This window comes from Pyxicephalus adspersus, chromosome 1, assembly GCF_032062135.1.
Source record: "Pyxicephalus adspersus chromosome 1, UCB_Pads_2.0, whole genome shotgun sequence".
Classification (NCBI taxonomy): Eukaryota; Metazoa; Chordata; class Amphibia; order Anura; family Pyxicephalidae; genus Pyxicephalus; species Pyxicephalus adspersus.
Genome location: NC_092858.1, coordinates 15,855,619 through 15,881,078, shown reverse-complemented (window position 1 = coordinate 15,881,078; position 25,460 = coordinate 15,855,619). Strand labels below are relative to the sequence as shown.

The following is a 25,460-nucleotide window of genomic DNA, read 5'->3' as shown; positions in this document are numbered from 1 at the left end:
GACAATAAGTCTATCTGAGATTTACCAAAAAAAAAGGAAAAAATAAGTATTTTCTGTGTTTGTTTTATTTTTTATAATACACATTTCTTTAACACACTAAATATTGTTTATTTGGGGTTTATGTGAATTATAAAGTTCTCGTTGGCATTCTTTTGAGCCCACGTTCTTGGTGTGAATGCCGATTCACCAGCTTTAGTTAGATGAGAGGTTTTCTGTACATCTTCATTTTATTCCCTTATACCTACAGATGCTTTAGAACTATATGCTGTACCCAGTAGGTGTTCACATTTTGATTTATGCCATACCGGTCTGTCTACAGCTGTCTGCAATTACCGAGCGTCCGCACTGACAGCATTCTACAACTCTACTACGGCAACAGAACAATTTCAACATTTTTCACTACGAGTAATGGAATTTCTGAAGCTGGCAAAGATAAAATGGAACATAATATCTACTAAAAACTATCTACAAACATGATTGCTTCACTGATCCTAAGTATGCAATTTGCCAGAATGGCTATAGTATTTTTAGGACTGCTAGGAATATTTCACTTGTATACATTGTCCTAAATAAGATGTACGGTCTATGTCAAGGTTTGTTTTATGTTGTGCCGTATGTACTTACCAGCACTTGACTTGGGTATCATGGTTCAGTAGCCAATATTACTGACTTTATGACCCTCCTTGGACTTTCGAAAACTACCCACATAAATTTCATAGAAGATAAGGTGCAAAGAATAAAAGCTTTAGGAACTGGCAGGATGAACTACTAGTTCCTTGACATCATCCATTATACAGCCCTACTGGAAGTATCCACACTTTATTTTGGAAGTAACTCATACTGTAACATTTAAAATAATACTTTCTAAAAGCTCTATAAGCAGTTGTTTTATCTTTTCTATCATATTGGGATAATCTCCATTTCTTGACTTATTCACCAGTGAATGGATGATGAAACCTTAAATCACATCTGCTCAATTATATTACAAATCAGAAGAGTTTGCTCTGTAAATGAGCCACTTATAAATGAATTGTGTTTCCACTAAATACTTAAGTTGACATAAATCAGGGACTCGCCCAATGCAGCTAGAATAATGCAGAAATCATTTAAATGGCTTTGCCCGTAAAGCACTGACCCAATGGTCACCATTTGGACATAGTCCAAAAGAATATAAAGTACCAAGTGATGGTCAATGCTCGGTTTTTACTTTAATTTTATTGATAAGTTATGACATGGTATTTCACGTTCAATCTGATAAAATAATAGGATCTGAAGTCAGTCAAACTGATGGATGGTTTTTGGGGTTTCTAATCGGAGATATTGATAAATATTGATCGATAGTTCAAACGGGAATTCCAATAACTATGTGTTTTGGGGCTTTTTACTGATCGGTCAGAGAACTTGTATACTAATCCTTAGGGGGACAATGTTTAGCTTGCAGTGGATATCTTAGCTTTGATAAAAGTTCCCTGCCATGTCAACATAGTACAAATCATAGCATGATAGCCTAATGCTCACATAGGTCAATAAGTGCAAATAAAAGTCCTAAATTACCTTCGTCCTCCTCTAAATATACATAGATGTGATTTTTGTATTATGTCACCAGCATGCATTTTCCAAACATTTTTCCAGAGGACAAGATGTATATCATGAATAAAGAACATCGACTAAATTGTGTTCTAGCATGATGTCTGACAATTACACTCTTTTTACTAGAAAAAAAGCCTGAAGAAAACAAGTCTGCATGATGTTTTCTCCAAACAAGAGATCTGAACAATTCACAGCTAACACCAGTGTATCTTAAGCCTAATTAAGTAGATCATGTGTAACAGGCTCATTAGAAATCTACTCACTGTAGCAAACTCCACATTTCATTATCACTTGATATATGGCACTACTTATACAAATAGCCAACAAGTATTTGACTCATCATTTGCATCCTGGGCAAAAGTTGTGCTTGACATCACTACCTTCCACCAACATGGTCCTCTTAGTTAAATTTATAGATTATGTATTCTTGGTACGGACGTGCAAGTGCAATGCTTAGCTGTAACGTGCAAGAGAAACACTATAACACGTAAGAATTCAAAGACACCAATCAGAATACCCTGCTAATGGGTCATCGCGCAGGGGTTTCTGTTGGTTATATTGACCATTATATTTATCTTCTACGTAAGGCTGCAAGTATTGTTTAATATTAACATTATAATAAGTACAGCTAAAGAGCAACCACCAGATTTGAGTTTGCCACAGGCAATTTGGTATTTGGTGGCCACCAGAAATAGCCCCGGTTTAGTTACATAGGCTTTGGGTGATGATATATTGCTGTTGAATGCAGACACACCTGTTAATGCCATATCCGAGTAAAGGCATGACCATCTATAACTATACTTTACTAACATTCTCTGCAAGATAAGATGAATTGATTGCCTATTCTGCACCGACAATGTGACATAATTTCACTTTATGCTCAGTGATAAATTGCAATCAGACAGCAGAATTTAGAATGACATTCAGGAACTAGCTCAGAACTCAACGATTGGCTGTATTGCCTACAAGACCTGGTGTATCGCCCATATGGAGCTGGTGTTCTGGCCAACGTGCTCCTGATCGGATCATAGCATAGGCAGCCTGCTCACCTGTTATGAGCATGCTGGGGCTTGTAGCTCTATTTGCTAACATACTTATTGTTTATTGCTCCTGTTGATACCCAGTCCTCATACCATTTCCAGACTAGTACTATCAGAACATATGCTGATACTTCTAGCTCTACACACACTCTGTACATATTGTTCCTTATGATATAGTACTATTAATTCCCTGTCCTAGCACGCTTCTAACCACATTTTAAAAATAGTATTTCCAAATAATTCTGGGACCTGTAGTTGTCCATGCAAGGTGCACCTTTGGTTACTTGCTTCTGATCTATAGCATCATTGATCCTCTATCCCCATGCCATTCTTCTAAGCACATTGCCAAAATAGTACTACCAGAGCATGCTGGGACTTAGAGCTTACTATGCAAGCTGCACCTACTGTTGCTCACTTCTGATCATTACAGATCCCTTGTCCTCATAGCACACTTCTACCCACATGAGTACTACAAGAGCATACTGAGACTTGTAGCTCCCTGAAACTTACTGTTGCTTCTGAACAATAGCAAATTTATTACTCTGGTTAAATACCACACTTCTAACTTTAAAAAGTACCAGAGCATGCTGGGATTTGTAGCTCCCCATGCAAGTTGTGCCTACAGTTGATTTAAAATATCATGAATCTCCTGTCCTCATACCACAATTTTAGGCACATTTACAAAATAGTACTAAAAGAGTATGCTGGGACTTATAGTTCCCCATGTCACTTGCAACTACTGTCACTTGATTCTGATCTCTATCATCACTGATCCCTTGTCTTTATACCACACTTCTAATTACATTTTTACATAAAAACTAGTAGAGCATGCTGGGACTTGTAGCTCCCCATGCAAACTACATCTACTGTTGCTTCTGAACTAAAGCATCATTGATCCTATGTCCTCATACCACACTTCCAACCACCATACAGGTAGTATGTTGGGACTTGTAACTCCCCATGCAACCTGCATCAATTATTGCTTCTGATCTATAGCCCCACTGATACCTTGTCTTTCCTGCACACTTTTTAAAAAATACTACAAGCAGAGTGTGCTGGGACTTGTAGCTCCCCATGCAATCTGATCTATCATTGATCACTCCTCATAGCACACTTCTATTAACATTTCCACAACAGTACTACCAGAGCATGCTGATACTTGTAGCTCCCTATGCAATATGAGCACCCCTGATCTACCTGTCCTCATACCACACTTCCAAAAAAAATGAACTTCCTGTGCCTGCAGACCACATGCAATCTCAGCTGGGCTCTCCATCCAGCAAATCTGCACAGGGACCTTTAAATTCCATCTGTTTGGAGAAAAGTAGCAGCGCAGCAATCCATCAGATGGGAGATAGATGTCAGCCAGCCTTACCTCGCCTGCCATAGGAGCTCCTTGTCTTCTCAGTCTGTGCTCAGCATCCTCCATGCAGTTGTCTGATCTCCAGGAAAATAGGACTTTGCTGCGCTTGTCCTGGAGGAGCTGTCCAGCATTCCCTTGTAGTGTGTCTATGGCAATCCTACATCCAGGTGGAGAAATCCCAGACACAGAGCTGCTGCTTTGCTGCAGGGTCACTTAGGAGAAATGTCCATTCTCCCCACCCTGATGATGATGATGGTGGAGGATAGGTGATGCACCTTCTCTGCCTGGTGCTTTGTGTATAACAATTTCTCATCCAATGCTTTCTCTTTTCTGTGCAGCTGGGCGCCTCTCACTGGTTGTGTCCTCCTTGTCAGCTCTGTGCTTCCCTCCTCCCCTGCTTCATTCTTTCCTTTTATTTCCTTCTCCTCTCTCTGCTTTTCCTCATTACTTTTCTGGCTGGCTGCAAGTGAAAATCTCCTTTCTGCCTCCCTCTCCTGGTATGCTGGAGTGGATTCCTTATTTTTCCTTTTTTATTTATTTTGCTCAGTTATTTTATTAGATCTTTATCCCTAAAAAACCTTTGAAATGATTTTTAGGTTTTGGGGAACCCCAAGGAGGTAATGGGAGAAAAGCCCCAGTCATTCCCCTAGATCAGCATGTTTAACTCTAATGAAGTCTAATATGTCTTAAAGAGGAAGTAAAGTCAAAATTCAATTCACTTACCTTCATTCCCGTAGCATGTCGATTGGTCTAGAGGTGTCTTCCATGGGGTCCTGCGTCGTCCCGGTATAGGTCTCTGTGGCGGCGCTCCAGTCGCCGGTTCTTCTTCCCACATCACCTGACCCAGACGCGAGATCGGGTGAGGTAGGATGTAAAAAAAATCTTACTCCTTTCACCAAAAGGCTCGTGCATGCCCAGAAGGAGCACCCAAGAGCCTCCTCAAATACGTGACGTAGGTATTCTGGGAGGCTTTGCACCTAGGTGATCAAAATTTAGGGGGCAGCGCTGCACCCTTTTTATTTCTAAAAAAACAAATTTTTACTTAACATTAAAGGTTTGTCCACCCTTTTATGTGAAGTGAAATTTTTGAGTTTAGGTACGCTTTAAAGAACTCCAACTAAAACCTATTTTCAGCGGTAAATAGATAAAAAGCCCCTGTTATTCTGCTACTCCAGCCTTTATCAGCACTTTTACCATTAACCAACCATTAAAATCATTTTTAGGACTTAGGAGCCATTACTAAAACCAAATTTTGGGGGGTCAATCACAAAAACGGCTCAGCCATTCTGCTAGATCAGCCGTTATCCATTTCTCAACCTTTTAACCCCCAAGAAACTCTTGATATCATTTTTAAGTCTTGAAGAACCACTACTGAAAGCACCTTTAAGGGGTCAATAGGAAAAAAGCCTCAGTCATTTAGCTAGAGCAGCCTTTCTCAACTTTTTAACCCCTGAGAAGCCCTTGATATATTTTTCCTGTCTCAGGAAACCTCTAATGAGACCATTTTTTAAAGCCAGTGGCAAAAAAAAATATCAGTCATTCTGCTAGTTTCCCCTTTCTCACTTTCTTAGCCTATTTACCCCTGAGCAACCCTTGAAAAAATTATTAGGTCTTAAAGAACCCCAACTAAATCCATTTTTGAGGTCAATAGAAAAAAAAGTGTCAATCATTCTTCTGGATCAGTCTTTCTCATAGGAAAAAAAAAAACATTTTCAGTTGGTGTTCAATTGAAAGGGCGCCCCCTACAGTGGTGGCTAGAATAACACTTTTATAGAAACCTACAGAAGGTCATGCAGGTGGCCCTACCTAGTGGTGTTGGCTCCAGAACTGTACAGGCATCATCAAACGGTAGGTCAATAAGTCAGATCATAGGAAATATGATCGCTACTATAATTACCAGATTTACAACTCAAAGTATATTAGTGTGGTGGTCAGTGGGAAGAATGCCTCTTACATCGCTGGCCAGTGAGAAGTACATCACCTTTACAGATAGCCAAAAAGGTCATTGATGTCACCTAAAATATCCTAAGAGGCAACAATACTTATTGCTCAAGGAACCCCCAGCAGCCTCTGTAGGACCTCTGCTTCAGAATGGCTGTACTATATCCTAAAGAACCTGACTTTACATGATCAAGCTATAACCTGTAACATAGCAGAAGGGTGATTAGTTGCTGTTGGGTATTGCTCACTTTTCTGGAAAACAATACCAACCTTATGTACTAAATCCTAAAAAATGGGTGTAAATCCTATATTTAGTGGTCTGTTCAATGAATTATTGGCCAGGTGGCAACCCTAGCTACTGTAAGTGCACATTGGTGTGATAAGGCACCATATTGAGCAATACCAGAGCCAGTGGGCACAATGGGGAGGTAATAGGTGGCAATGCTATTTTTGTTATCTCCTTTATAAAGGGGGTTCACACTTTACATTACATTACACACCAACCCCAGTTGCCCCCAAATGATGATGTAGTTTTTGTTATAGTCCATATATTAATTCTAGCTGAATCTTCCTGCAAAGGCTATGCCAAATCTAGTTTTCCCAAGCGGCAAGTGCATCCCCCCCTTCAAAGAAGAAGGAACAATTGCTTGCCCCTGTAGAAAACTGGGGCAGGGGGAGTGCTTGCACGGAGTGACAGATAAGGTACATGCATATTTATTATATACTGGCATGCAACTGTGTATATCAGCAATTATTGTGGGTTTTTGTAGGCAGACAAACAAGCTACATCCAGCATGCATTATATTCTGAGCTCACCCGCTGATAGAAGCTTATCATGCATTCCCATTGACTAGTATATGGAGCAATCTAGTGCTCAGACCAATAGTGCTTGACCAGTCATTTCACTTTTATCACTTAGAGCTGTAAAAGAATAGAAGGTGGCAAGCAATTGGCTTTTGCACGGTGGCAATTGGCTGGGCAAGAAGTGGCAGCATTCGGTAACTCATCACAACCATATTTCCCATCACCAGCACAAAGCATGCAGAACAATAGAAGATGATGGCTTAACGCCCAGGGTTACTGAACTGTGATATAAAGACCTCGGTGTCACAGTGTAATTCCATCTCAGGGAAATAAACCAGTGTGTGTTTATCAGAATCCCTCCGAAATAAAATCTCTGTGCTCCCTTTTATCTGACATGATAGGAAAATGACATATTTATTTCCCCTTACAGCTCATCTGCTTTTTCAAGGTGCAGTACACCTGCTATGAAATGATAGCGTGTGCGTCTGTTTGCTGGAATTCTGTTCCTTGTGAAATCATCTTGTGGCTGGGGGAAAATATACATAAAAGTTGCATGGGGGCCTCCGGATAAATAAGCACCATTGGCTTAACTGTGCATGAAATGTTTGATGACTCCATAATCACTATTGGAAATGATCAGCATGGAGGGAAGACGTGAGATTGGGAATGTGTATTTCCCTTGGTTGGTGTGCAAGGATTTTGTATAGCTACCCTGGTGTTGCACCACTTCGTTAAAGTGTAACTCCAGCCAAAGTATATTAGAAATGGGCCGGTTATAACTACTGTCAGAGGCATTTGTTGGGGAGATTCATTCCTGTTTTCATGTTTCCGCTCCTCCGATGACCTACAACTGACATCCTTACTCATAACCTCATCACACACACTGCTACAAGACTTCTCTAGAGCTGCCCCGACTCTCTGGAATGGTCTTCCTTGTCCTATTCGGCTTGCTCCTAATTTCGGCTCATTTAAAGGACACTCAAAACCCATCTTTTCATACTCGCCTACCCATCTACTTCTGTCTTTTGAAACCCTCACTACTTCCCACCACTCCATATCTCTCTCTTATTGTGTGAGACCTCCCCCATCTCCTAGATTGTAAGCTCTTTGGGGCAGGATCCTCTCCTCCTGTGTCTGTATCTGTCTGTCATTTGCAACCCCTATTTAATGTACAGCGCTGCGTAATATGTTGGTGCTTTATAAATACTGTTTATTCATAATAATAATAATGCCTTGCCTTGATCCCTGACACCATCTACCAGCCTCCACCCCTACTTATTCCCTTATACTTCATATTACCACCTGGCTTCTTCCCTTACAGGACCTACTTTGCCCTGCCTTCTTCCATGACATCATTTACCTACCGGGGTCCTTCCTTATTCTCTGGCCACCTACCTTGGCCCTGCCTTGCTTCCCCGCAGGACAGCGTCCATCCTACTGGTCCTGTCTGGTTCCTCAATGGTCTCCTGTTCATGTTCATCCACTCTTCTGCTACTAGTACAACACACAAATTAGAGGCACCAATGAAAGGGATGTGTCCAAAATTTGAATGTGTGGCAATGGGGCCACTTCCAAAATGTATACAATGACAAAGTGTGTGTGTGTGTGGGCAGAGGTGTGTGTGTGCCTTGATAAATATTTGGCTGGGGTCCAAAGATCTGGAACCCCAGACAATGTTTATTTCTAGCTGAGAGGGAAAGGTTAAAACCCCTGTCAGGTTGTTAATGCTGTTTGTCAAATGAAGAAACAATAAAAAGTTAGGTGACAAAAAAAAAAAAATTCCTGCCAGGTTTGGCCATGTAAACTACTTCTAACAATTCCTCCATTGCAGCTTTTCTATTTCTTTCCCAGGAACAACAACCACCAGGATGGGGAGACAGGGTGATACATTCTAATAGGGAACAAAAAAACAGATGAAGGTTCTAAGCCAAAAACTAGAAAACAAAACTGACTGGAGTTCCACTTTAACAACCTTATCAGATATGATATATTTCAGTAAAGAGTATCTGTCACTTAAATTCATGATTTGCCGAACATTTGTGGGCCACAATCACCAAATTACTGCAAGAGCAGGGGGATGGGTATGCTGATTTTTTTTTTGTTTGTTTGTTTGTTTTTTTGGTTGGTTTTTGCTGATTTTTGTTTGCCAATTACTTTTCAAAACCGGTTGTGTGGAAACAAAAAATATATATAAAGATAAATAAATAAAAATATATATATACATATACATTTCCATTTTATATATATATACTTTTCCAAAATATTTTTAGTAAACTGGAGTTTTCCTTTAATGATTACATGATCTCTCATTTGAGCTGCAGCGCCATCTGATGGTGAATGTGGCATTGCAGCTGATCCAGTCTTTTATTCCAGCAGTGTATGAGAGCTGTCAGTAGAGAAATGCATTCAGTATATAAATCCCTGGTATAATTGATATAAGCTTATACCATAAGGCATTCAATGTGCAAAGAATGTGAAAGAATGCAAGATATAGTTACCCACAGCAATAGCTGCTGTCCTTACAGAATGGGATGGATGGTACTCAAGTAACAATGGCATCAATAATACCTGCATGCAAAAAACAAACTATTAGAAATTGTCATATTTATATCATTTATTTTTTTTTCTTTTATATTTTTTTTTTTCTTTTTATTAAAGTATATGTAAACCCTTTTTTCCTTCTGTGTTATCTGGCTGGCTTCCAACAGAGACTACAGGTGCCATCCTATTCTTGGATGGAGTTTCTCTATATAGGAGCACAGGACTCCTGTGTTCTTAGAGGAACTCTATCCAAGAACACATACAACTAGTCATAGGCTGCAGGAGCAATCAGGGGAGTGGAGCTTGCAGTTCTTCACAGTCCTGAAAAATAACCCGAATTTTCCCACCATTAACCTTAATGGTGTTAGAATTCGGCATTCGATCACCCGAATAATATCCCCCTATTCGATCGAATAGCTGTCGAATCGAAAAGTGAGATATTCGACCAACACTACTCCCCAGCACACATAAATGCATTTACACATAAGTGCAATAACCTGCAGTGTACTGTGCAGGTGCCTTGGAATACAGTTTGAATGAATAGGAATGCACCGCACCAATGCAAATAACGAATGCCACAGTGTGTTGCTAGTAATGAGCATGGCACATAAAAGCATAAATGTGCAGAATGAACATTAGCGCGCATTGTGTGGATACACATGTTCCTGCAGATCGAATGGCACAGTAATGCATCAATGCACATGAGGAATGATAAAGTGTTAAAGCATGCAAGGCTCTTTTTGTCAATTTTACCCTGCCAAGGTCAATTTATTGCTGCCCTTACCCTTGGAGAATGAAGGCATAAAATTATATTAATAATACTGGTATCATTTATTATTCTTACATTAAACTTTATATTACACTGCGCTGTACACTAAAGAAGGGTTGCAAATGATAGACAGATACAAACAATGACACAGGAAGAGGAGAAGATCCTGCGCAGAGGAGCTTACAATCATTTATATTGCTGATACCATTATTGTACAATAGAGCCACAGATTTATTTAATTTTTATTTATTTATATCACAATTCATTATTTTTCATTGATCTGCAGCCAATCACAGCTGCCATCCACTTGATCCTCAGAGCCAGTAGCCCTCCAGGCGAGAACCTGCTGCTCAGCAAATGACATGCACACCACCAGTTTTCAGTGCATGGCATTTAATGGCCGGTCATATGAGAGCAAATGACAAGGGCAGAAGCGGGTAAAGGAGGAGACGTAGGCAGACAGGCATCCTTCTCCATTCCCCCCTGCGCCCAGCTCGGAGTCTGAGCTGAGACTGTACAGGGAGACTGAGAGTCTGAGAGCCTGGGAGAGTCCATGACAAGTGGGAGGGGGGAGCAAGTGAAGAGAGCGATAGATTTCTCCAAGGTGTAATCAGCTGTCAAAGCAGCAAACTGTCTGCCACATAACATATTAAGGTCGACAATTTCTACATTTATAATTTGGCTGGAGAATTGGGAAGTCTTGTTTTTTTTTTTTTTTCCTTTGCGGAGTCCTAGCACGGATATTTTTACGTACCTGTTTTTTTTTTCACGTTGGAGAATGGGCAACACTTCTGTAGAGCATTAATTACGGTTTAGCATTCATGGAAACTTTATTGGCCTTTTTTTTTCTTAACGTGATGTCCGTGGCTTGTCATAATTAAAAGCAAGTGTGGGCTTTATCATCTTTCTACGGCGGCAGCCACTTTTGGTATTAAATCATCATGGCTGTAATTGGAAAATATAAAGCATGCAGTAAATTTCGTGATGGCAGCTTTAGTGTCATTGTTTCACGCAGAACCCTATTCGAGATAGGTAGAGTTGCTTTCGTTACACTATTATCTCGGCATAAATATGTTGTCTGTTTCCAAGGAACAATCCCAGTAGAGGTAAGTAAGCGGTAAACTTGAGGAGTCAGATTAAGCAGCTAAGGAGTAAACTTCAGAAAAAAAATTATCTCCGATCTGATTTTCACGAAGTGAAATCAATGGCGGACAAAAAATAATCTAATTTCTTTGTGTTTGATCAGACACATAGGTTAAAGTCGTGTTTCTCAACCAGGGTTCCATGGAACCCTAGGGTTCCTCCAGAGGTTGCTAGAGGTTCTTTGAGTAAGTTGTGATCCTCAAGCCAAAAACCAATTACTCCAATGCCACAAATAGGTATCTAGGATTGTGGGAGGGCAACAAAAACACAACCTGAAGAAATCCTGTAGACCAATGTATGTCAGTGAGGGATCTGTTGAACGCTAGGGTCCCTCCTGAGGTTGCTAGAGGGTCCATGAGCAATGGGCAATGAGCAGATAGGGTGATATTCTTCCCAATGATCATCACACTTTTGTACTATGAGTTGTGGATATCATTATTATTCTCAGGGGTTCCTTTACACCTGAAATATATTTTATGGGTTTACAAGTTGTTAAAAAGGTGAAGAATGGCTTGGTTGAAGATACACAAGCAAGGTATCATTCAGATTAGAATTATGATCCCTTCCAACTCTAGTAAACCAATTAAAAGCAAAGAACAAGTGTGGATTATGTTTTGGGACTTTCATCTGATTGTTTAGCACTGGAAAAACAGATCAGTTGGTCAACCACAAAATCAGCAAAGAAATCTGCTTGTGAGTTTAAAGCCTTGTACCAACGTAAGATGATTGTAACTAGTCAGAAGATCATTTATTCAACAGGATGGTCTGCAACCGGCCAACATTGGCACCATTGTAACAGTAGATCAGTGGTCTTCTGAAACAGAGGAGGCACCATCCAGGGATATGAATGACACATTTAGTAGTACATCTACCATCTCAACGTAAGCCCTGGTATGATCCTATTGGATATATTAGAGGTGAGTGGGAGGTAAGTACAAGCAAATTGTAAAATTCACTTGGCGATGAGTATTACCAGACCAGATGGTGGAAAACAAGTTCACTTTTAGGGTTTACATACATTTTTGGTTACGGATTTGGGTTTATTTTTTGAGATCTTTAGGGCCAGTAATTCCTGACTTGCGGATGACTGCAGCATTCTACTGTAGGCTCAACCATATACTGGACTGTTACCATTCACCTGAAGGGGAGTGGTTGAGAACTATTTTGTGCATGTGTTTGCACACAACTGTGGTGGATTGTGGTGTGTTTCCTGAAAGCAGCAAATGCTATTGGCCACACATTGGCATTTTCTCCGCTAGAGAAAGAACCGCACTTCAAATGCACTCAACCACATTAGAAAGCAAAAAAAAGCATATAGTAGTTGAATAGGGGCAGTTAGCAGCGACTAACCCCAAGTTTTTTAACAGCAAGTCTGAAATGTGTCTTACTCACCTCTTTATCTCTTCTTTCTCTTCCTCCTCTACCCCTTTCCTGTTCTCTCCCCTGTTCTTGATCTGGGGCTCCTTAGTGCAGTACCGATTTCTCTACTTTTGCTGTAATCTAATTTCCAAATAATCACTTTTTAGGTCAATTCGAAGTGGTCAACTTTCCATTTTCCAGCTGTCACACGACTTTAAAAGTTCATATGGAGCCTGCTGGGACCTATATTCTTCACCCACCCGAAGGATTTCTTAAAACAGCAAAATGACTAAGTGGAACAGGATGACAGGTTTATAGTAAAGAGTTACAAACAGTGGTCTTATTCAACTAAACAGAACTCTTTCTCGTTTTTTAATGCTTCCTTACATGCTAGCTGACTAAAGTGTGTCTCAGAGGGCAATGTACTGCTGTTTCTGCTTCGCATATCCTCAAGATGGTATTTGGATTTGGTCTAATTAGCGCAAAAAGTAACATGCTGTATGATTTTTTTGTCTTGATACATTTTAGTGTCAACAAGAAATGTTTTGTATTGCTGCATTCCTGGTAACTCAAATTAGATTTTTTTTATGTCTTACTTTAATGTTCCTTCTTTAAGTTCAATCCATCCATATACCTAATATACGCTCAGTATGTGATTTTAATAGCCACCCTCAGGATCCAGGCTGCTTTTATGGCCTTTTTTTCTTAGTCAGTTGCAAACACTTTTTTTTTTAGCATTTAATGCGTCTTAACTCTACATGTGTTTTATTTATCCCTTTTCTTTAACTTCCCTTTAGTAATTAGGTCATCGTTTCATGCATTAAGAAACCGATTATTATCTTCTTTATTTCATATATTTTTATTTCTTAAGCCATTAAGCTTTTGAATGGAAATACTGCAGCTTATTTGACCCTGTCTTTTAAAGAGGATTTACTTGTAATGCCATTTTAGGATATGTCCTGCTTGTTTGGTCAATGACCGAAGAGTAACTTGTCTTTAGAATGGCTCTCTGTCCAATATAGCCTTTTTCAAGCTTTTTAACATAGGGGAACCCTTGAAATGACTTTTAGGTCTTAAGGAACCACTTACTATATCCACAGGACAGGTCTCTAAGGTTAGTGTGAAGAATTTCATCCTTACAGATAGTCAAGAAGATCAGTGGTGTCAGTTAAACTGACCTGGGAAGTCCAAATTGCTCATGGCTCAAGGAACCCCTTAGTAACCTAGGACGCTCCCTGGTTAAGAAACACTGCTCTACAGGTTTTCTTCAGGTTGGGTTTCTGTTGCACCTCCCCCCCTACAATCCTTGAGTCCCATTTGTGGCACTACACTCAAATATTCCTTTCTTGTGTTTGCATACCAAACACATGGACAGTCGGGCTTTAAAAGGACAACCATTGATACCCAAATCACATACATAATGTTTCCTCTGAGGCAAGAAGGACAATCTTTAGTCTGTATCTGCTACAAAAAGCACACAAACCCAGGACAATATAGACCAAAAACCTCTACTTGGATCTAAATCTTGTTTAATTAGGGCATATTCAAAAAAACATGTGTACAATGAATGCAAGGTTTAGAGCAGGGTTTCTCAACCAGGTTTCCTCCTGAGAATGCTAGGACTTCTTTGATTAATGAGCAATTTATGCTTCTTAGGTCAGTTTAAGTTACACCAATTATATTGTGGCTTTAAGGGTGACATTCTTCCCACTGCCCGCCAATGTAAGAGACATTTTTCTCATGACCACCACACTGTGAGCTGTGGATATAGTATTTATAGAAGGGGTTCCCTGAAGACCTGGAAGTTATTTCAAGGGCTCCCCCATGTGAAGAAGTTGGATAAACACTGGTTTAAAGGATAGACCTCTTCTTTTAAAGGACGCCAGAATCTAGAGTCCAGTTCCCCATTGTAGAGTGTTTCTGTGATTTCTCCTATAGATTTTGGCTTAAATGCTTAGCTGGATGTTCAGCTGGCTTTCACCCCAACTACACAAATACTAAATTCTTGGCATCCTATCTGCTCCTAACCCATCCTTTTCTAACATTTCTTTACTCTTTACTTTTTCTGACCCTATTCCAGGAGCGATTAGATTCCTGATCCCCACAGCAATCTGTCTTTCATATCACAGACCCCTTAATCACTAAATGATGCAGTAGTAATATAAGGGCTGGCAAACCAAACTGCAGAGTGCTATGGGGTTCAGGAAATTCACACTGCTGATAATTTCAGATTTTAAAGAGTCTTCCATTTCTTATAAGGTGTTCCTGCATTCTTTATTTTTTTCGAGAAAAGTCTGTTGTTTACAGAGCTCAATGGCTTAAGCCTAAATTTACATTTATAAATTAGTCAGAATGGGTACTCCTTTTCATCTCTCTAATCTCTCCTCTCCTTGCTTTTCTAGATGCCATAGCTATGATGTTTAAAGCAGCGGTCGCCAACCGGTGGTCCGCAAGAAAATTTTGGGGGTCTGCGGCTCTGGTCAGCTCATCTCCGACCTGGGTCAGGAGAAAGACCCCGCTGGGGGGACACACCGGCCAGGGCCGCGGACCACGTACCTCAAGCAGTTCTCGGGCTTGGGGAAGTGGGCGGGCTGTGTCCCTGCACACAACCCACCTACGTTCCCATTGCAGGCTCAGATCTGCGAGGGGAGAGTGGGCGGGGTTATGTCATAATGACATCACTCTGGGGGGAGTTTCTCCCCCTTTGAGTGACACCCGGTGATTTTAGTGGTCCGCGGACCTGAAAAGGTTGGCAGCCGCTGGTTTAAAGGACGGTATAGGCAAATGTTAACAGTATCCCCCGAAGTCCTCTTTGAATAAACTGCCTTATTGTCATATTGCATTATGTAAGAAATATTTGTAAATTGTATATATTGTATATAAATATCTAAAAAATAATATATACTGTAAGCATAAACATTAAAATAACCCAAGCTTTAAAGAACCATTTAGACTTTTGTGGATTATGTGAAATGTACATGTGTTGCCATGTTGAGTTACCCAATGCAACACACCTAGATTTTAGTGCACCATAATGCATCCAATGCAATGCATTTTTTGAAAGGGGGAAGGGGGACTTTGACATTAGCAACCTAGTAATCTGCTAAGGGTTTCCATAGTGCAATGCACATTAGTGGCAACATAAAGTGCAGTATTGCACCGGTAAGAAGTTAATTGCCCCTCATAGTTTTCCGGTTTTCTTTAATTAATTGCCCTCATAGTTTTCCAGTTTTCTTTAATCTATTGCTGCCAGATGTCACAAAGCTCTTCACATGTTTGTGATCACTAATCCTATTTAACTTTTCACAGTAGGTTTGAGTTTGATTGAAGATTGTGAACAAAATACTGACACTCTGACATATTAAGCTCCCTGTAGGAAGTAGCACAATAGCCAGTGTGTGGCACTGAAATAGTTTCACAGAGGAGATAGACACAGTAGGAAATAAGTAGAAATCTTTCCAAATCTCCTCTTAGACACTTCATCAGAACTCAGGTCCCCATTGGTAGAATTTTCCGATATTTATTCTGTAAAATTTAGGATTTCCTATTATATTCTGTCTTGTTAACAATGAGACAAATAGATGGCCTGAATCTTCCCAGTGAGGACAGACTGTATTAAAAACCTTAGAGGCATTCATTCCCAAAGTTTCCTACTCTACCCCCAGTTATATAGAAAAAGTTTTTATGTTTTTGTACTTATTACATTTTGCATTAACTGTGCCATTATAGCCATTCTCTGGTCATCTACCCCCTCCATTTAACCATTACTGTCCCCTATAACTAATGGCCATACTAGTTTAAACAATACAAAATCTCAAAGCTTCTTTTACTAACCTGGATCAGCAGATGTGGGTGGCATAGACACTTTCCTTTGGCTGTTCATCAGCAGGGGCCCTTCCAGGCATCAAAAGACTTGGTGGCATGATCACTAGTGGGCACTGAGAACAGACTGCAGAACTGGTTTACTAAAGGAAACATGACGGCAGACTGACTTTAGGAAAGAAAGTTTGAAAGTCATATTTAAAAAATAATTAAACCCAAACTCAACTGTAACATATTGCATCATACTTTAGATAAAAATATTAAAAGTATTCTGAATGTTAATTATGTCTTTGGGTGGCTACATTAACTCCGTTGTATCCTTGGAAGCAGCTATTGTTGCCACCCACGATGACATCTCAGATTAGTCTTCCTCCATTAGATGGGAATGATGGTATTAGCAATCTTACAGGAAACTGCAAGGGCACTACATATTTTTAGTAATTTTAGGTAGGTAGTATTACCACTCCACCTGCATATCATCTGTCCTGCAGCCTGCAGAATCCTCAGCTTCCCTTTAGATGTGCAAAGATTTACCTTTTTTTAGCATCCCCTGCACTTTCTATGAGGCTGTGCTCAGCTGAAGGGTTTTTTAAGAAATGCGAGCAACCAATAGACAGAGTAGTTCCTGGTTCCAACCTTGTCCTGCTATTGGTTGCTAGCTGTATTTATACCTACCTGATTCCAGTCTCTAGTTGCTGGATCCTTAGTGCTCTTCCTGCCTCTCTGCCAACTAGTAGTTTGTTTGGACTCTCTGTGTTTGACCTCGGCCTGTTACCTGACTCTGCTTTGTCCGTTGCCTTTCCTGACCTCGGCCTGTTACCTCACTCAATTTATTCCACTGCCTGTCCTGACCTCCGCCTGTTACCCGACCTTGCCTTGCCTGACCTTGACTTTGCCTTGCCTACCGCCTGCCATGACCTCGGCCTGTTACCTGAACTTCGCCTTGACTGCTGCCTGCCCTGTCCATCAGTCTGCCTGGACTGTACCTCTTGTCGTCATGTAACTGAGTACCAGATTTGCGCTGTCCCTACATCTGAGCACTCTATCCCGCTTGCCCCTGATGGGGAGAGCCTGGGTGCCACTACCTGGTATTCTCCCCTCAGCAAAGCAATCCGGTGGCCATTAGGGTCACCGGCCTTGGTCCCTTGCGGAGTGCTCTGGTGAAGACCGGAAAACACTTAGACTTAGTTCCCCCAGGCAATCCAATGTCTCCTGCCAGGGGGGCGCAGCCCTAATTCTTATTACCACTAAAAATATTTTTAAAAAGCCCGCACAGTGTAAGTTGATGCAATCATCACATCTAAAATTGGTAATTAACAAAATATTTAATTTTTAGTGAAAGAGTCAGATCAGAGTGGGAGGAGGTTTGTATGGTGGCATGAGATGCAGCTCAACTTTGCCTGAAGATTATTTTATTGAGCAATACCTTAGTATTTAAACTGTTAAACAAGGTATTTTCATAAAGAAAGATAATAAAACACAAGTAGCCTACTAAAAATATAAATCAATTTAGCAGAGCTCCTGAGACTTAGTTGCTTAGAAAGGCAAGAATGATATTTTAAGCATCAGACAGATTTCTTTTTTCTTTTTTCAGAAGCACTTAGGTCCTACTTTTAAAGGTACTTTTTACGGGTTGAAGGGGCCAGGTGGCTTTGTCTGCGACATTTCATCACCCACTTCACATCGCCAAATAAAAATAAATAGAATTCAATACATAAAACATTTCTTGTTGCAGAGAAAAATAGGTAGATGCTAATCTACGTGGCAGAACACATTATTCCTGCACATATAGCAGCTTTCACGGGATTGAAAACTCTCACTGCATAGTACATAACATTCGAATGATGGAGATCTTGCATAATTTAGGAGCAAACAGCCCTGAATAAACATTGTAACACTACAACAGCATGAAATTCTGTCCACAGACTCCTGTTAGTTTTTGGCTGATCTACAAATGTAATGTTGATAATGTACATTAATAAGTACACAATCAAACATCTTGCAAACCCCATAAATAATTGAATATTTATGGCAGGGAGAGATTGTTTTTAAACAGATATTTATAGACGCCTGTCCTAACAGATGTGCTGTTAGAGTTTCTTGGAGCGTGGTGAATTGCATAATGTGGAAAATGATTAGCCACTAGAGGTCACATTGCAGCACGCACAATATGCTGGATGAAATGACTTCAAGCACAAGAATCTTGGTCTGACTTGTGTCGCAGATAGAAATATGCATTTGGTGTCTAGATGTGGATGCATCTCCTTTGTTGTACATTATTCAGCATATAAATGATAACGCCCAACATATTCTCTAAAAAAGGGTTTCCTAGCCTACCGGTAGTGTGTCTGGTTCTTCTGGATATAGTTATTAAAAGATAAGGGTAGGAAAGCCCTTCCCATAGGTGGAAGAAATATTCTCTCCATTTTTACAAAAGTTGCAAGATAAATTTTGGGGAAAACTATAATTTACCTGTGCAGTTGGTCCCGTTCCTCTTGTTTTGTAAGATAGATAAGGAGTAAAACTTACCTTACCATGCTGAGGACAATTTACTACAAAAGTTAACCGAATGATAAGATAAGTCAGCAAGCTGGGAGTAACTATTTTCAGTGACTATGCAAAGCTGAATTATCCAATTCAGGTGGCATTGGCCTTTAAGCTACCGTACACTTGTAAGAACATACCTTAAAAAAAGACTGTGTGATGTTAAAACAAAGTATCTTGACCCATAAAATACAAAAGGTTGGACATTTTGAATAAGCTGCTAACGCAGCACAACACATTCAAAACTGATTCTGGTATGTCAATAGCTTATTGTTGACTTAAAGTACATGCACACCTTGAAGAAAACAAAGGAGTGAAGAATGCCCCCCCCCCCAAAAAAAAAAAACTAAGGATCGTTGCAGAAAAAGGTCTTTCCTGATTGAAGGTGAGGGAGAGCTGGCCAGAAGGAGCTCTGGGGTTAAGATGTACAGGGACTACTGAAAGTTTATTCTAGAAGGACAGTATTGGGGAAGAGAAATTGAGCTAGAATGAATCCTGTAAATGCAGAAAGTAATATCAGCATGAGCGATCTGGATGCATTCAAATCACTGGGTTAATTAGCGATAGAAAAGGAGAGGTCCACAATGGGTTCAAGAGGAGCTGTATGTAGTTTTGGGGGGATAGGTTCTGTTATCACTCTTTGTTTGAAAACATGTTTAGGAGGTCACCAGTGTAATTTGGAGGCCCTGATGAGGACCATTCAACAACTTGCTACCAGCACATCACTGGCAATGCAGCTGTGAGTTCTGGTAAGTGTCCCCACCACCATTGAACCATGCTATGACCCTGAGCTTGCATCCATCCCTGCTGTTGAGTGGGATGGTGTGGATACAAATGTTTCTCCAACACCTAACTGCCACCTGAGGCAATAGACAGATTTGGGAGCCAGTCTAAAAGTAAACCCACTATGTTGTTCTTCAGGCATCCCCAGAGAGCCATAAAGACCAGGAGGGAAAACCACATCCCTTAAAATGTCGGGATCAGGCAAATGCCTGCTGGGGCCCAGCTATAGCAGACCTCAATCAGGACAAAAAAAGGGGTCCAGCAAAGGTCATGCAATTATTTACCATGCAGGGGACAAACATCTGCAGAACTTCAGCAGTTGCACACTTTAATCTAGTGTGATGAGTAGTGAAGAAAGCTTGACTAAGTGCAATGGTGGTGACGAGTAGCTGAGAAATCAGTTGGGTTCCAGTTGCATGGCGGAACCCCTTTTTTCTTCCTAGAAGGGATTCAGGGCTTGGGTCTAGGGGGATGAGTGAGGGCGCAATGGTAGCTGGGTTGCGGCAGTAGCACTATAGTTAATAACTAGGTTGGATTTCTGGCAGTTTAAAAGTAAAGGTAGTCCCCAGGTTACATATGAGATAGGGACTGTAGCTTTGTTCTTAAGTTGAATTTGTATGTAAGTCAGAACAGGTACATTATTTTAATTATTGCATTCAAGACAGGTGTTTGTCTCAACATATTATTAGGCAGCATGGTGTCAGTTAATGTATAAAATCCTAAATAAAAAATCCTATATAAAAAAAAATCTTTATGGAGCCTAGACATTCATCAACTTCTGCAGCAAGCTGTGCTTTGATATGCAAAAATAAACAGCTGCAGAGTTCGTCTAAGTCATTAAAGAGTTACAAGATGTTACAGATAAGCTCCACTCCTAGGATCACCCACAACATCAGCTGTGTTAAGCAAAGGATTTCTTCTACAAGTCATGCAAACTGCCCCCTCCCCCCTTCAAGCCTCCGTCCTGCACAGGAGCGAGCAGGGAAGCCCCATTATTATCTAGGAGTCATCTGTATGTCCTTAACTCGGAGACTACCTGTATTTTGGTTCTTAGGGATTCAGGACTGCATAAAAGGTGTTGATATTGTGGAGGGACTTTCTTGTCACTCGCTCTTTTACTGATGCTCATTTAGGAAGTTAAAGGCTCTGTGAAAAAGGGAAAAGATAACAAAAGATCCCCTAGTGGTGTTGGTTTATTTACCAGGGGTATAGTCCATTTAGCAAGTAAAAAATGGTCAATTATAGATCAAAAAGACAAAGGGTGATACACCAGGGAAATATACCTATGAAATCTAAAAACAGACCCAATTAGTGCCAAACCTGGGATTAAACCATTAATAATAGGAAGGAGAAAGAATGGAGCAGAAGAGAAGAAGAAGAAGGATGCTCTTTTTAAAGCACTTAGTTATGTAACTTTGAAAAAATTTAGACTTTGTTAGCATATTTAACAAATTATGTTCACAAAATACTAAAATTTACACAAGAAATAATTCTTGCATATTCAGGTATAAAACACATTCAAAGGGTTGTATTCAATTTTAAGGTCCCAGAAACAAAAAAAGCTTTACAGGGGTGTTATGGTGAGTTTCTTTCCGACACGTTTCACCTAAAGAAGGCTTCCTCAGGGTATTTTGAAACTTGAATACTTTGAATACAGGGATTATAGAAGATATTATAACATCATATAAGGAAAACAAATTTGATAAGAATACCCAATTAGTTCCATATTGTACCAATCAATAATATAGTAATAGTCATACATTTAACAAGAAGATATACTCCACTAATAGAAATGTGGTTTCCAAGAAGAGAAATAGGGCAGGTTAGGATTAGTAAAATTAATCTATTTAGTTTATATAAAAGAGCGTCATGGTACATTAGTAATCCATATATTATTATTTGTTGATAATGCTTGTTGATACACAATTACTTACATTGCCACCTCTGAGATTTCATTTAGGTTGATAGGAGTAAGCTAGTTGACTTAGTATTAACTGTACATACAGGCTTTGCCAGATGTTAGTCAATTTGTATCTCCCATCCTATTGTGTGTGAAATTCCCCCACCTACTAGATTGTAAGCTCTTCGGGGCAGGGTCCTCTCCTCCTGTGTCACTGTCTGTATTAGTCTGTCATTTGCAATCCCTATTTAATGTACAGCGCTGCGTAATATGTTGGCGCTATATAAATCCTGTTTAATAATAGTAATAATAATAATAATCCTAAATTTCCCTATTTCTCTTCTTGCAAACCACATTTATATTAGTGGAGTATATCTCTTGTTAAATGTATGACTATTACTATAATAATGATTGGTGCAATATGAAATTAATTGATTATTCCTATCAAATATGTTTTCCTAATATGATGTTATATTATCTTCTATAGTCCCTGTATTCAAAGTATTCAAGTTTCAAAATCTCCTGAGGAAGCCTTCTTTAGGCAAAACGGGTTGGGAAAGAAACTCACCATAACACCTCTCTAAAGCTTTATTTGTTTATGGGACCCTAAAATGAAATACAACCCTTCAAATGTGTTTTTAATAACTGAATATGCAAGAAATATTTATTTTAGAATTGTAAATTTTAGTATTCTGTGTACCTAATTTGTTGAAATTGCTGATAAAGTCTAAATGTTTTAAAGTTACGTAACTAAGTGCCTTAAAGAAAGCCTTCTTTTTCCCTTCTTCTCCATTCTATCTCTTTCTAATAATATTGGTCAATTATGGAACTATTCTTGAACTGGTGGGGTGAAGCTGTGGACAATGATTGGTTTTTAGTCAAGCCTATTTGGCTATCAAACACCAATGAGCCCTTGTCATAACCAATTGCCCTTATGTTATTTATCGGCAAGTTATATCTGGTGATTCTTTTTTTAAAAATTAGTTGTTGTAGTTATACTTCAGCTCCCTCTTCCTGTATAAAAGAGAATTTATGTACAGTATACATTATTCTTTAAATATATGTTTATTGAAGTGTTTACAATTACAAAAAGAGGAAAATCACAGTATCTAATTTGAAGGCTGAAAATAACTCAGCCATTATATAACCATCAAAGAAAGCATTATACTCAAGGCAATCGATAGCATATCATGACCACATCTATTTTTGTTGATTGAACATTATTAAAAGACCATGAAACATATCTGTACAATAAACATATCTTTATCTTGTCTCCCTTTATAATATACAAGGTTACTCTGACAACCCCTATTAATGTACAAATACAGTTACAAAGGGGAAAGCAAAATGGTAAAATTTACAATGAGATGATTAAAAAAAGGTAGGGGTAAGAGACAAAAAAAATTAACGCAGAAAAATAAAAAATACAAGATTGACAGATTTTAAATCAATATTAACTAAATATAAAAATACAATTTAATAGAAGGTTTTTGTATTGCACTCCAAATGCTAAATCCATTTTCTGTGTAATTAAAACAATACAAAAGTGTCCCTTTGCCTTTCTTGACTAAATTAAATTCTCCTTCAGTTGTATTTCTAATGTTCTTCCCCCTCCCAGACACTTCATCTTACATTAGGAATGTTTCTAGAAGAGAAATAGTGCAGCCAATCTGGAGAGCAGTGGGAGTGGCCAGGTAATTACAACCTACAGGCTTGTGAAAACGTAGGTACAATGCTAATTGCCACACGTCCTATATTATCATTCCACTGTAATGCAAGTAGACACAGCCTACATAAGAGTGGCACGTCTTAAAAAAAATCATAATTTGTGGGATTTATTTTCAAAAAGTCATTTGTCATATCTTAAAATCATCAGATATAGTTTATAATCAGGTGTGTAGTCCCAAAAAAAGAAGAGGGGCCACGGTACGTGCCCACCCCACTACACCCCTGCTTGTGTCACTCAAAGGGGAAGAGTGAACCTCCCCAAGAGTAACGTCATGATACCAGACTCCACCAACTCTCCCATTGCAGGCTCAGATCCAGAGACACACCCCGCCCACTGCCAGGTGCCTGCAATAAGTATGGGGGACATGGTCCGCAGCTCTGGTCGGTGTGGCCCCCCAGCAGGTTCCTTCCCCTGACCCCGGGTGGGGGTAAGTGGGGGGTGGACCGGGCAGAGCCGCAGACCACCAAAGACTGTAAGAAAAGAGTGGGTACCTCTTTATAAACCCTTGTTTATTATCCTGCCATTGCACACCAGGAAAGCAGAGATGGGAAATACCAAGAAGCCATCACTGCATTTACAAAAAAAGTGCCTACAAGAAGGCTGCAGGAGATTGCACTAGGAGACAATAAATTAATGAAAAGGTACAAATCTAATATTTTGTATTGTTTTTTTTCAGGAAGTAGGAACAGTTTGTTATACGCTGTGTGTTTGCAACCTTTTGCCATTCAGTTAGGATTTACATTTACTTTAACTGGTTTTCTCAAGCAAGCATGCCAGTTTATAGAGTTAATACTGTCTTTAATGATATATTATACTGGAACTACAGAAAAAAAAAATGCTCCCAGTACCCTAAAAACCCACCCCCGAAAATAAAAAAGGTGATAAATTGGGGGGCTGGGGTTGGCATGATGGCAGGTCAAGTCACTAAACAGCCAAAACATCCCCTGTGGAGTTATCCACAAGACCAGCAACGTTTTGTTGGTGACCGCTGGATTAGATTTTACCCAGCTGGTTGCCACTGGGCCACAATTATTGGGCAATTTACTGCAAATCCCAGAGGGGCAGAGTAAGTTCAGAAATGCTTAAATAGTTGAAATTTACACGTGTTTTCTACCCACTTCATGCAAATTCCTAAACAACCTTTCCAGTCTTTTCTGGAGATCTGAGAATAGGGACTGGTTGAATGGTGCAGCAAAAGCCAGGAGGAGGGCTGAGAACACTTAGTCCTTAAAAATTCTGTATGTTATCAGCTCTTAACATGACCTAAAAGCTGAATTCATTTATGAAAAGTCAAGTGATTTTCGGGACTTGCATCATCTGTACACGGATAAAAAAAATAAGAAAAGTTGAATTTCAGGTACTTAGTGCAAATGTTTTTCCTTTTTTGCCTTGCTTTAAACTGAATCTGTTATATATGGGCAAGTGCAATTTTATTTTGTTGTCTTTCAACAAAAATTCCCAAAAATGTATATTATAATAAATAACAGGACCTATAGAAGGGAAAGGTTGAGAGTGGGGGTTACTCTATGAACATTTTCCTTTTAGTTGATTTATTACAGAAATATATAATGTTTACTCAGAAACGTTATCACATTGCAAGGGGATTTTCACTTAGCTTAGTGAGTGACAGGTAAAACATTGCTAACCTCGACCATCCAATCATATGTAAACAAAAATCATGTCTTTGTTACATTTCCTTGCATGTGAATAGGTATTCTTTGCAAATGGAATGTTCAACATACTTCCTTTAACATGGGGGAACCCTTGAAACAATATAGATCTTCAGGGATCCCCATGCTATAATTACTATATTCACAGCTCATGGTATCTTAGTGTGGTGGTCATTAGGAAGAATTGTTCTTACATTATTGGAAAGAATGTGACCGTTACAGATCATTGGTGTCAGTTAAACTGACCTGAGTGGCAAAAAATGGTCAATGCTCGAGGAATTCTAGCAACCTCCAGAGGATTCTTAGAGTGCCATGAAACCCTGGTTGAGAAACACCGCTCTAAACTAAGTGAATAGTCAACTGCAGAGTAATAGCTCAGTTGACTAAGGGAATGACCTGAACTTAATACCCCCATTACGTTGTACAATAACCCGATTACGTTGTTTGATGCAAATTACTTTT

At 39.5% G+C, this 25,460-nt stretch overlaps 1 protein-coding gene across 1 annotated transcript in view; it reads right to left on the bottom strand.

Moving 5' to 3' along the window:
* The window catches only part of CNTN5 (contactin 5), a 790,266-nt gene extending 785,980 nt beyond the window's left edge, over window positions 1–4,286 (bottom strand). Inside the window, exon 1 of the mRNA XM_072402864.1 lies at window positions 4,006–4,286. The gene's annotated coding sequence lies outside the window, so the exon portion shown is untranslated. The remainder of the gene's footprint in view (window positions 1–4,005) is intronic.
* Between the last annotated feature and the right edge of the window lie 21,174 nt (window positions 4,287–25,460).